General features: G+C 36.9%; 1 protein-coding gene and 1 pseudogene across 12 annotated transcripts in view; one reads left to right on the forward strand and one right to left on the reverse strand.

Annotated features, from left to right (window-relative positions):
- ERC1 (ELKS/RAB6-interacting/CAST family member 1) overlaps positions 1 to 12,253 on the reverse strand; it is a 530,770-nt gene that overhangs the window by 152,861 nt on the left and 365,656 nt on the right. The window lies entirely within an intron of this gene.
- LOC126076619 (uncharacterized) lies at positions 9,613 to 9,731 on the forward strand (annotated as a pseudogene).

Here is a 12,253-nt window from a genome sequence, read left to right on the forward strand (position 1 = left end):
AGGATCTAATAATGTATTAACTGATACCTGAATAATCTACCTGTTGTCTTATTTATATAACCTTTGGGTCCTCATCTATTCCTCTAATCCTCAACAACTTTCCTTGGGTAAGTCATATAAATCCTAAAAGAATGACTTATTAGATATGATGTTAGTATGTGGCATATGAATTTTATGAACAAACTGCAGTACTATGACCTCACAACAGAGAGAACAATTAAGTTGGGAATAATAGTGAGTCGAGAAAGGATTTTCAAAGGTGCTAATATTTAGGCTATGTCTGCAAAACTGAGGAAGTTTTTGTTATGTGGGGAGGACCTTCCAAACACATTTCCAAACCAAGGTATTAAAGTGCCTGACTGTGTTCAGCGAACTATATGTTTTTAAACAAACAGTTTAACTTTATTCACAATTCTAAGCCAATAAGCTTTGACTTCAGAGCTTCAATATTTCTTACAGTGTAAAATGCATGAACTTTCAAGGGAAATGGAAATGTTAATATTCTAATGTTTTAAGTCAATATGTGTGTGTTCCTCTGGAAGAACAGTTAAGACAGTGGTGGAATAAAGTGGCAATATACTACTGAAGAGTTAAGATAGCAAGACCTAGAAAATACCAAAACCTTAACAAAAGGGGATCAGATAAATAATTTATGGCATACCATTCAGTGGAAAATTGAAAATAATACTGTAGATTGATATTAGCTGATTAAGAAAGAGTTTCACATTTATGGGTTATTGGGAAAAAAATCTTTATGTGACTATACACTCGAAGAATCAAGTCTGAATAGGCATACACCAAACAATGAGTTAGCCCTACGTAGGATTACAAGTGATTTTCATTTTCCTCTTTAAATATTTATGAAATGTCTGAATTGAAAATATAAGCATAAACCACTTTTATAAGAAAAAAAGTCAACAACAATCCTTCCACTCAGAAAAATATGAAACCAAAACTGTTCCCATCAAATTGATTCCAACTCATTGTGACCCTACAGGACAGTGCAGAGCTGCCCCATGGGGTTTCCAAGGAATGGCTGGTGGATTTGAGCTGCTGACCTTTTGGTTAGCAGCTGTAGTTTTTAATCACTGTGCCACCAGGGCTCCTTGAAAAATATACTGTCCCCAAAAAGAACTGTAGAAGACATTAGAGAGATATCAGGAATTGCTTCCTGAAGGATAAATTTGGTTTACACAAGTGTTTCATTTGTCTATATGGTATTTGTTTTGTGTTTAAACACACTTGAATGCCTTCAGACTGTCCCACTTCAATAATTTATCTGCTTGGTCTTCAAATACATCTGAATTTGCTAACTCTAGTTCCTAGAACTGAAAGACTGGACCAAACAACCACGGAAGAATCTTCTCATTTATGCAGACTGAATCATACGCTCTTCATGTTCAGGTAGCTGCTTAAAAATCTGGAATTGTTTCATAAATTCAGAAGGATCAGAGATTGGTAGGAGAGGACTGGTTCTAGCCCAACATGTTGCTGAGCCTGGAAGCCCGTCTGGTTTTACTAAACTGGCTATGGGAAACAAACATCTGAACATTTGACTAGAAACTAGAAATTTGGGAACCTAAGTAGGGGTCACCACTGTGGCCTATGCAGAAATTTGGTCCAGCAGGGGCACATCACCACAGCAGGGAAAAAAAGGCATCCATAGAATTATGTAGGACCATTTACTGAAAATCAAATGAACCATCCTTGGTTTCTCCATTTCCTTCATCCCCAATATCCAATCCATCAGAGTGGCAAAAAGTTAAAAAAATAAAATAAATAGAACTCTCCAATAGCACTTGGAATAAAATTCAAACTCCTTCAAGGCTTTAAGTGGCCTGGGTTTGACCTACCTCTTTGGTCTCATTTCCTATTAACCCCTAGCTCAATCCTGCTCTATCTTCTTTCTGGAATGCTCTTACCCCAAATATTCACATGACTAACTTCCTGTCATCATTAAGGACAGCGCATTTGAGGGAAAACCTAAAAGAAGCATTCCTTGACCATCTTTTCTAAAAATTTTCCCACACCACCAAAAACTCCTGGCAGTCACTGTCTGTCACAGAACTCTTGCATTTTCTTCCTGTCACTTAAAACCAAAAAAAAAAACCCAGTGCCGTCGAGTTGATTCTGACTCATAGTGACCCTATAGGACAGAGTAGTACTGCCCCATAGAGTTTCCAAGGAGCGCCTGGCGGATTCGAACTGCCAACCCTTTGGTTAGCAGCCGTACCACTTAACCACGTTTTAACGCCACCAGGGTTTCCTCCTGTCACTTACTCACATATGAAACTATCTTATTTCTTTACTTATGTCCATTCCCTCCATTAAAATGTAAATTCCATAAAGGCAGGGACCTTGCATTGTTTGATCACCTGTGCATCTCTAGTAAGTAGAACGCCTCTAGCACATCAGAGATATTTAATAAATGTTTGTTGAATGAAATACTTAATCTACAATAATGATATTATTTGGCAGTAGCCATCTGAACTTCCAAATTCTTCCTGTTAGCCTGGTGTCTGGAACTCTTCTAGCCTAATGGATATTTCATCAAAATGACACTAAGGGAATAAAAATAGGAACCAAACCAACCAAACCTGTTGCCGTCAAGTCAATTCCGCCTTATAATAACCCCATAGGACAGAGTAGAACTGCCCCATAGGGTTTCCAAGGAGCAGCTGGTAGATTTGAACTGCTGACCTTTTGGTTAGCGTCAAGCTCTTTACCACTGTGCTACCAGGGCTCCAAAAATAGGAAATAAATTCATAAAAATGTACAGATGGGAACAGATCTTTCTTGCAAATCTCCAAAGAGGTTCAGAGCTCAAAATCAGCATGTGTGGAGGGTAGGAATGAGAAGTCAAAAACCAGGGACTTCAATTAAAGTCCATCTATTGAGCAGCTACAACAGTTACCCCTCTTCACTTTTCTATCCTCTTACACAGGATAGGCAGCGGAGTACCTTCCCTACTACTACAATAAGCAAGCAAGCAAGCAAAAAAACCTGAAGGAATCATCTCTATGATACTAAATAAACTACCTGGGGGATATTTAGGGATGCTTATGTCAGGCAACCCTGGTGGTGTAGTGGTTAAGTGCTACGGCTGCTAACCAAAGGGTCAGCCGTTCGAATCTGCCAGGTGCTCGTTGGAAACTCTATGGGGCAGTTCTAATCTGTCCTGTAGGGTCGCTATGAGTCGGAATCGACTTGACAGCACTGGGTTTGGTTTTTTGGTTTTATGTCAGGGTTGGTGCCACAGAATAAATTCTTCAGTTTCTCACTGGAGGTTGGCCTCCAACCTAACAACTTGATCCATGCCCACTCATCCTAAAGACATGTCTTCCATGGACAGCTTCTGCTATGCATATGAAGCTCAGTCAGCTGCATCCCTCAGAGGAGAAGTCTAACAGGGAAGTAAACCTACAAACACCAAGAAAGGAATCTCAACCAGCCACCTACCACAATCAATCCAGTTCTTCTTAAATATAAACGGACAATTAAGGATCATTAAACACACGTACGAAATCTCTAAAATTAAAGAGAAAATAAACAAATCTCACATCTAAGGTTGGAGAAAACAAGTAATTCGGGAAGCAGAAGAAAGTTTTTAGAAGGTCTAATTAATTTCCTCAGAGAAATTCAAAGACATAGAAGCCATAAAACAGATACAGGAGTCTATGAAAAAAAAAAATTCAGGTTATTAGAAAGTTAAAATGCTGAATGCCAAATTTTGAAGAAATTCAAAAGAAGGACTGTAAAATAAAATCAAGGAAATCACCTCAGAACTAAAGAAAGAAAATAAAATAAAAAATAAAGAGTTAAAAATATAAGACAAATTGATTATTAATTTAGGGAGGTCCCAAATCTAACTACCAGAGGTTTTAGAAGGCATGAACAGTAAAGATGAAGTAGAGGAAATGGCCAAAGAAATAACACAAAAAATTTTCTAAGTTTTTCTTTTAAAAAGACACATGGATATGCCCCAAAATCCAGGCGTCCTCGGATTCAAAGAAAGACTTCTGGTCAAGGTGGTTTAGTAAGTTCATGCTCTGAGGTATAAAATATATAGCAGTGACAGATAAAGAGAGATCCAGAAATCCATTAAAAAAAAACCCAGTGCTGGGCTCAATTACAACTTAATCATAAGCATGGACCAGAAATGGAACAGAGCTGCAAAGTGATATGCAGGGCTGAAGCTATACCCCACCAGCTCTGGATCAGAGAGCAGGCTGGGGTGGCTAGAAATTTGACTCCTATGGGTTGATAGGAATTAAAAGCGCTTTACGGGAGACAGAGAACTAGAGTCACACTCATTGTTTAAAACAAAGAGCTATGATTCCTAGAAGGGCTGTCATGAACTGAATTGTGTCTCCCAAAAATATCTGTCAACTTGGCTAGGTCATGATTCTCAGTATTGTCTACCATTTTGTCATCCAATGTGATTTCCCTAAGTGTAAATCCTATCACCATGATGTAACGAGATGGACTAGTGGCAGTTATCTTGATGAGATTTACAAGATTTGATAGTGTCTTAAGTCAATCTCTTTTGACATATAAAAGGGAGAAGCAAGCAGAGAGACATGGGGACCTCATACGACCAAGAAAGCAGCGTCAGGAGCAGAGCATGCCCTTTGGACCTGAGGTTCCTGTGCTGAGACGCTCCCAGACCAAGGGAAGACTGATGACAAGGACCTTCCTCCAGAGCTGACAGAGAGAGAAAGCCTTCCCCTGGAGCTGGCACTCTGAATTCGGACTTCTAGCCTACTGGACTGAGAATAAACTTCTCTTTGTTAAAGCCATCCACTTGTGATATTTCTGCTACAGCAGCACTAGATAACTAAAGCAAGGGCTTATAAGGAAAAGCAAATCTTCTTCCTCCCCACTGTTAAGTGTTCTCTAGGATTAGGGCACAGAGAATCAAGAAGACAGCCTCAAGAACTGAAATAGAACCAAGTCATCTATTGGCTCTATGACCGGATCTTTGTGGCAGCCTCAATGTCACCTTGGGTCAGGAATCACCATTATACTGGAAATGTTCATACCACTACTATTTGTTAAGTGTCCCAAACTGTAAACAATCCATTTCCATCAACAGTAGAATAGATAATTGACTCATAAATGATCATATATACATATAAAATATAACACTATGTAAGACTGATACAGGACTGATATAAGACTGAAAGAACTTTTCAACTACATGTAACAATTTAAATAAAGCTCACAAACATAATGCAAAGTGAAAGAACCCAAATAAAAAAGAGTACTTAATTTGTAATTCCACTTACATATAATACAAAAGCAGGTAAAAATCAATATATGCTTTTTAGAGGTCAGAATAGTGGTTATTCAGGTGAAGTGTTACTGACTGGAAGGGAGCACAAGTAGGGCTTTCTGGAGTACTGGTAACATATGTTTCTCGACATGGGTGCCGGTTAGATAAGTTTTTCAGTTTGTGACCTAGTAAGTGGAGACACTACATTGGACATAGCTAAAGAGGGAATCAGTGAATTGGAAAAACAGTACTAGGAATTCACTCAGAACACAGAAGAGAGAGAGATCAAATAGAAAAATTAAGAGGCATGGAAGAAAGACTCAGAGACCCAGAACAGAGAGAGAAAGAGATAAAACTAGAAAACAGAAATTAAGAGACAAAGGGAGAAAGACTGAGGTACTCTTAATGTAAGTCTACCAGAAGCTGCAAAAGAACTCTAGAGAATGGGGGAAACAATATTTGAAGAGATAATTGTTGCTAATTTTCCAAAATAGAAGATGAGTCTTCAACTTTAAAGTATTACGTTATGTCCTTTATGTAAAAAATAAAACTTCAACTATCAGAAGTCAGAAGCTGAAGAAAGGGGAGAGGGAGGAGTAGAGGAAAGGAGAGAGGTACTGATAATCTTGCTTTTTTGTTTTTAATAAACTTCATTTTTTAGAGCAGTGTTAGGTTTATAAAAAACGGTGCAGAAAACAGAGAGTTCCCATTTGCACACCTCTCCACACTGTTTCTCCTATTATTAACATCTTGCATTCTTATGATACATTTATTACAAATGATGAACCAATATTGTTACGTCATTAACTAAAGTCCATAGTTTACATTAAGGTTTACTCTTTATGTTATATAATGCTATGGGTTTTTATAAGCGTTTAATATCATATGTCTACCATTGCTGATAACCTTGCTATAAATAGTGGCCAATCAAAAAGTTCCTATGAAAATCTGAGAGAACAGAAAGTTTTAAGTGATTTAAAGTTAAAAGCTAGCAAATAGGAGTACTACAATAACAATAATATCAAAACTGGGAGAAAGAATGAGGGAAGGCAGGCAGCAATTGAAGTTAGCTAAATCTTAACCTTTTGTAGCAAGGAGTCAGCAAGAAATATCACTATGATCCTAAAGTGTAGAGTGATGAAGGAAACTTTAAAAATAAAAAAAATAATTCACTATAGGATGTGGGACTGGGTGCAAGAAAATTGAGGTATTGTTGCTTTCTTTATAAATCCTGTACTGTTTGATTTTTCACCATGGTATGTGTTATGTTAATTATTTCAGGACAGGAAAGAATAGAAAATACCGATCCTGTACAAAAGTAAAGTTTCTTTTCCTAGTTAACATATCAGAGGAGACTGGTTCTCAGTCATAAAACAAAGGGTACCTCTTGAAACTTCAAGGTTGAGTCCACTGCTGCTGGCTGTAGGATTTAAATATCCCCATCTCAGGTTTTATAATTTACTTCCACTGGGAATTGTTAAACTATTCTCCAGAATCTCTTTAAAGGTGAAACCAAGCACACTAGAAAACTGAGGTCAAAAGCCCTGGAGCTCTTAGCTTAAATCATCTTTGACTTTTCCCTTTCCTTCAAACCCCATATATCCCTTTGTCATTAAATCTTCTGTTCATTCTATCTCAGTACTTCTCCAGCCTCCACCTCTGACATAACCCTAATTCATTATTTCTTCCCTGAATTATTTTAACATCCTTTTTTGTTATATCTTAATTGTTCACATCTTCCCTAACCCTAACTAGGTAAGTTCCAGGAGGGCAGCATTAGGTGGCAAAAGGAAACCAAGGTTTTAGTTCCTGCTTCTTTCTACTTATTAGTATAATTGGAATAATCACTTTCTTAAAGCCTCAATTTCCTCAACTACAAAATGAAGGCAGCTCTTTTTCAGGCTGCTTTGAGGCTTCCATAAATTAACAACAAAATACATACTTCGAAAATGTAAAATGCTACAAAAATTTTATTATTGTTGTATTTATTGCATCTTTTTGCATTCTAAATAGAAGTTCACATACAGAAAATCTACGAAGTGCCTCTGGGTGGACTCTAAGTGCCAACCTTTTGGCTACTGTGAATAATGTTGCAATGAACACTGGTCTATAAGTATCTGTTCAAGTACTTGCTTTCAATTTTTTGGGGTATATAACTAGGAGTGGAATTGCTATATTTAGCTTTCTGAGGAGCCGAAATGTGGCAGAGATTTTAACTCTAATTTTAACCTGTATCTTTAGGTATCAACACTGACATCAGCAATTTAATACTGAAAGCAATTTAATCTGATCAATTTCCTAAACCTATAAATCAATTTATAGAAAATACTACAACAGAGAAATACGTTAAATGACACCATAGGATGTAATCACCAAAATCCAGATTGTAGGTCTAAGAATCTGACTTCTTCCAACAAATAAATTGAAAGGGGGGAAAAGAGATGGAGAGGGAATTTAAAACTAAAATAGATTCAAGAGACACAAACCATTTGCAACATATGGAATGATTTAGATGTTGAGTTGAACAAACTGTATACAAACATAGAAACCACAGCTGGGGAAATGTGAATACTAACTGGATATTTGATGAGAATAAAGAATAACTGTTAAATTTTTTTTTTTAGCTGTGATTATGGTACTGTCAGTAAGTTTGTAAAAAGAAATTTTATCTTTTAAGAACATATACCAAAAGATTTAAGATGAAATGTCTGTAATTTGCTTCAAAAATGAAATACAATGGAAGTGTGAACACAAATAAAATTAAACTAGCCATTAAGTCGGTAATTGTTGAAGATAAGTGATATCTTTGCTCTACTTCTGAACATGCTTAAAAGTTTTCATAGTAAAAAAAAAAAAAAAAACCTTATCCAAAAAAATGGTCAGTCGACAAAAGACCTGATTTCCATGTCCTAAACATAAAATGCTATTAACTAGAATCACAAACTGGATATCAGAAATTTAATAACTGTATTATATTCCATTTGAGTGGCTTATTAAACAAAATCACAGAAAAACTTAATGTCAAAAAATAAGAGAAAATCAAGCAATGAAAAAGAAGGTGAAAAAAATCTGAACTAAAGTAACAACTCAATTCTAACCTTCCAGTAGCCAAGACAAAGAGAGAAACATACAGCTGTTGTTGTCTAAAAGAAGGAAACATTCTAACTCATCATATAAAGTTTTTTTTCTGTTTTCAAATTGTTTTTTGGTTAAAAATCTCTATAAAAGGAACATTAATATAGAGGGTATCATCCATCACAAAATACTTTTTTCTACATATAATTATTTTTAAAATTTAGAGACTTTCAACACCCACCATTATTCCATGTTTAATACACTTCTGTAATTAATACAATGCTTTTTGCTTTGTTTTCAAAATGTTCTATATCCTAATTGGAATGTTGGTTACACAGGTGTTTATATTTGGCGAAACTCATCTAAACAAGCCCTTAAAATCTACGAGAGTATAATCTGTAAATTATATTCCAACTAAAGTAAAAGGATGTTTAAGAATGTGGGCGTGGGCAAATCTGCTGGGGAGAGGAGGGATAGGGCTCTTCCTTACCTTTTTTTTTAATTAAAAAAATTTGTGGTGGTAAAATACATATAACATAAAATTTGCCATTTTAACCATTGCAAGTGTAAAATTTAATGGCATTAATTATTTACAATGCTGGGCAACCATCACCACTATTCCCAAAACTTTTCATCACCCCAAATAGAAACTCTGTACCCCTTAGATAGGAGCTCCCCATTTGCCCTCCCCTCAGCCCATGGTAACCACTAACAAACTTTGGTCTCCATACATTTGCCTATTCTAGATGTTACATGTAAGTGGGCTCATACAATATTTGTCCTTTTGTGTCTGACTTATTTCACTTAGCATAATGTTTTCGAGGTTCATTCATGTCATAGCATATATCAGAACTTCATTTCTTTTAATGGCTGAATAATATTCTGCCATATGTATATACCATATTTTGTTTATTCATTCATCTCTCTCCACATTTTGGCTATTATGAATAATGCTGCAATGAACACTGGTACACAAGTAACTGTTTGAGCACCTGCTTTCAATTGTTTTGGGTATATCCCTAGGATTGGAATTGCTGGGTCATATGTTTAACTTTTTGAGGAACCTCCAAACTTTTACACGGTGACTACACCATTTTACATTCCCACCAGCAATGGGTGAAGGTTCCAATTTCTCCACACCTGCATCAACACTGGTTATTTTCTGTTTTGTTTGTTTGTTTGATAACAGTCACCTTATTGGGTGTGAAGTGGCACCTCACTGTGGTTTTAATTTACACTTCCCTATTTTTTTTAATGAAGGCGTCTAAGGCTATACTACCCTGAACACGCCCTATCTCTTCTGATCTCGGAAGCTAAGCAGGGTCGGGCCTGGTTAGTATTTGGATGGGAGACCGCCAGGGAATACCAGGTGCTGTAGGTTTATTGGAAACCCTGGTGGCCTAGTGGTTAAAAGCTACGTACAGCTGCTAACCAAAAGGTCAGCAGTTCAAATCCACCAGGTGCTCCTTGGAAAGCCTGTGCGGCAGTTCTACCCTGTCCCATAGCGTCGCTATGAGTCAGTATCGACTTGGCAGCAGTGGGTTTGATTTTTTTTTTTAATGACTAATGGTGTTGAGCAACTTTTCACGTGCTTATTGGCCATTTGTGTATCTTCAGAGCACTGAATATTCAAGTCCTTTGCCCATCCTAGGATTGAGTTGTCTTTTTGTTATTGAGCTGGAAGAGTTCTTTGAATCTGTTGCCAAATCCAAGGTCATAAAGACATATCTGTTTTCTTCTACGAGTTTTATGATTTTACCACTTACATTTAGATTGTTGATCTATTTTGAGTTAATTTTTGTATATGGTATGACATTGGCTCAAGCAAAAATGTTTTATACTTTCACATTAAATCGCCTACTGTGTGGGCTACTAAGTATGCATGCATAAGCGGCTGCCACATTTGGAGTCAGAGGATGGGACGAGATGGAAAGGTAAATGAGTGATGAGGCCTGAATGGGATGGAGTCAGGGGATGGATGGATGGGAAAGTAAATGAGTGATAAGACCTGAAAACAAAAGGATCTGTGGAATTATAAACTAAACTTGGAATAACGGAAGAGTAACCAACAATCGAAGTAGCTCTGGTAGCACAGTGGTCAAATGCTCAGCTGCTAACCGAAAGGTCAGTGGTTCAAACCCACCAGTCAGCCTGCAGGAGAAAGATGTGGTAGTTGGATTCCATAAATATCAGAGCTTTGGAAACCCTATGGGGCAGTTCTACTCTGCCCTATGGGGTCACTCTAGGTTGGAATCAACTCATCAGCAAAGGTTTTTTTTTTTGTTGTTGTTAACTAACAGTCATAACTATAAACAAAACTGAAACATTTACTTTAAGTATCGACATTGCTTTCAATTAAATTTGAGATTATTAGAAAACAGTTCTAGAAATTGAAAATCAAATAAATAGGAGTAGGTAATATTTTTGCAGTCTCTAATTTGGCATACCATATGTATCAAATAATTTTTTCAATAGAATGAAAAAAATATATATATATATAAACTTTTATAGCAAAGAAAAAACAAACAAACAGAAAACCCTAAGTCCGTTGCTGTCAAGTCAATTCTAAATCATGGCAACTCCATGTGTTACAGAGCAGAGCTGCTCCAAAGGTTTTCTTGGCTGTAACCTTTACAGAAACATATCTCCAGGCCTTTTTTCCTCGGTGTCACTGGGTGGATTCAAACTGCCAACCTTTAGGTTAGTAGTCAAGTGCAAACTCTTTGTGCCACCCAGGAAGACAGAGAGACGGACAGACACAGATGCACAGGTATATTTTTAGTAAACTTTGTATTCAAGCCGTGCTTTCAATGCTCTCTCTGACTAGAATACCCTAGTGACTGTGACTAAGATCTCTGGCTCGCTATGTTAAGAGTAACAAAATATATACTCTTTGCCATCCATGAGTGACAAGGTACCCTTCTGACATGCATCCAGGAAAAGTCCACCTGTTAACCTTCTTGAAATGAATTCTACTAAAAAGTAAAAATCTTGGCAGGCTCCAGAGTGAGACATGCTTGCTGTCTGGGTTCTTTTCCCACCCAGCCAGCAGGGCAGACTTCTGAGTTCATTATCACTTCATCAGTATGTCTGTTAGCTGCCAATGCTGAGAGAAGACTAAAAAAAAAAAAAAAAGCCACTCACTAATTCCTGGCCTTTGTGCCTTCTCTCAAGCAAAAGCAAATCCAGAACAGATGGATACTTTTTAAACCCACTTTACCCATTTGCTCATTTTAATCTATCAGATCAATTCACCCAACTCAGAATAAGGAATGACAAACAGACACTAGATATGTCATTAATTGGGCACCATTAAAATGCCCTATTGTAGGGACTAAGAGCAAGAATGGCAATATGTGAGTTGGGGGAAGAAAAGAGCATTCACCCACCTTTCATGTACTGTTGAGAACTGGAGTTCGAGTATGATAGAGGCTCAGAGCTTATATAGCAAAGCAGCAGGAGCAAAATTCTGGTGAATGGAGCAAAGTAGGTTGGGAGGTAAAAAGAGCTAACCAGACAGGTCTCAAGATAAGAAGTGGTTTCCTGTTGCACATTTAAAACAAGGAACAGAGCAAACAAAAATAAAAAAGCAGTAATTTCTTCTAAACAAACCATTTTCCCAATGTCTTCTATTTTGGATTGCGGATTCCAATCTTTAATTTTTCCTTGTTAAAATGTGGCATAGTTAAATTCTTTGCAGCTAATTCAATACATATTTTACTCATATTCAGAGAGAAAAATTAGTTAAAGAATACTGAGGAAACAATTTCTAGGCATAAGGCATAATACATAGAAGAGTATATTCTAGGTATAATTTTGTTTTCCTGATTAAATATAGCATTTGATTCTCTAATGTTCACGACACCAGGGCTTCAAACCGGTTTGAACCAGTTCAGTCATGGC

The sequence above is a fragment of the Elephas maximus genome, chromosome 4, assembly GCF_024166365.1.
Source record: "Elephas maximus indicus isolate mEleMax1 chromosome 4, mEleMax1 primary haplotype, whole genome shotgun sequence".
NCBI lineage: Eukaryota > Metazoa > Chordata > Mammalia > Proboscidea > Elephantidae > Elephas > Elephas maximus.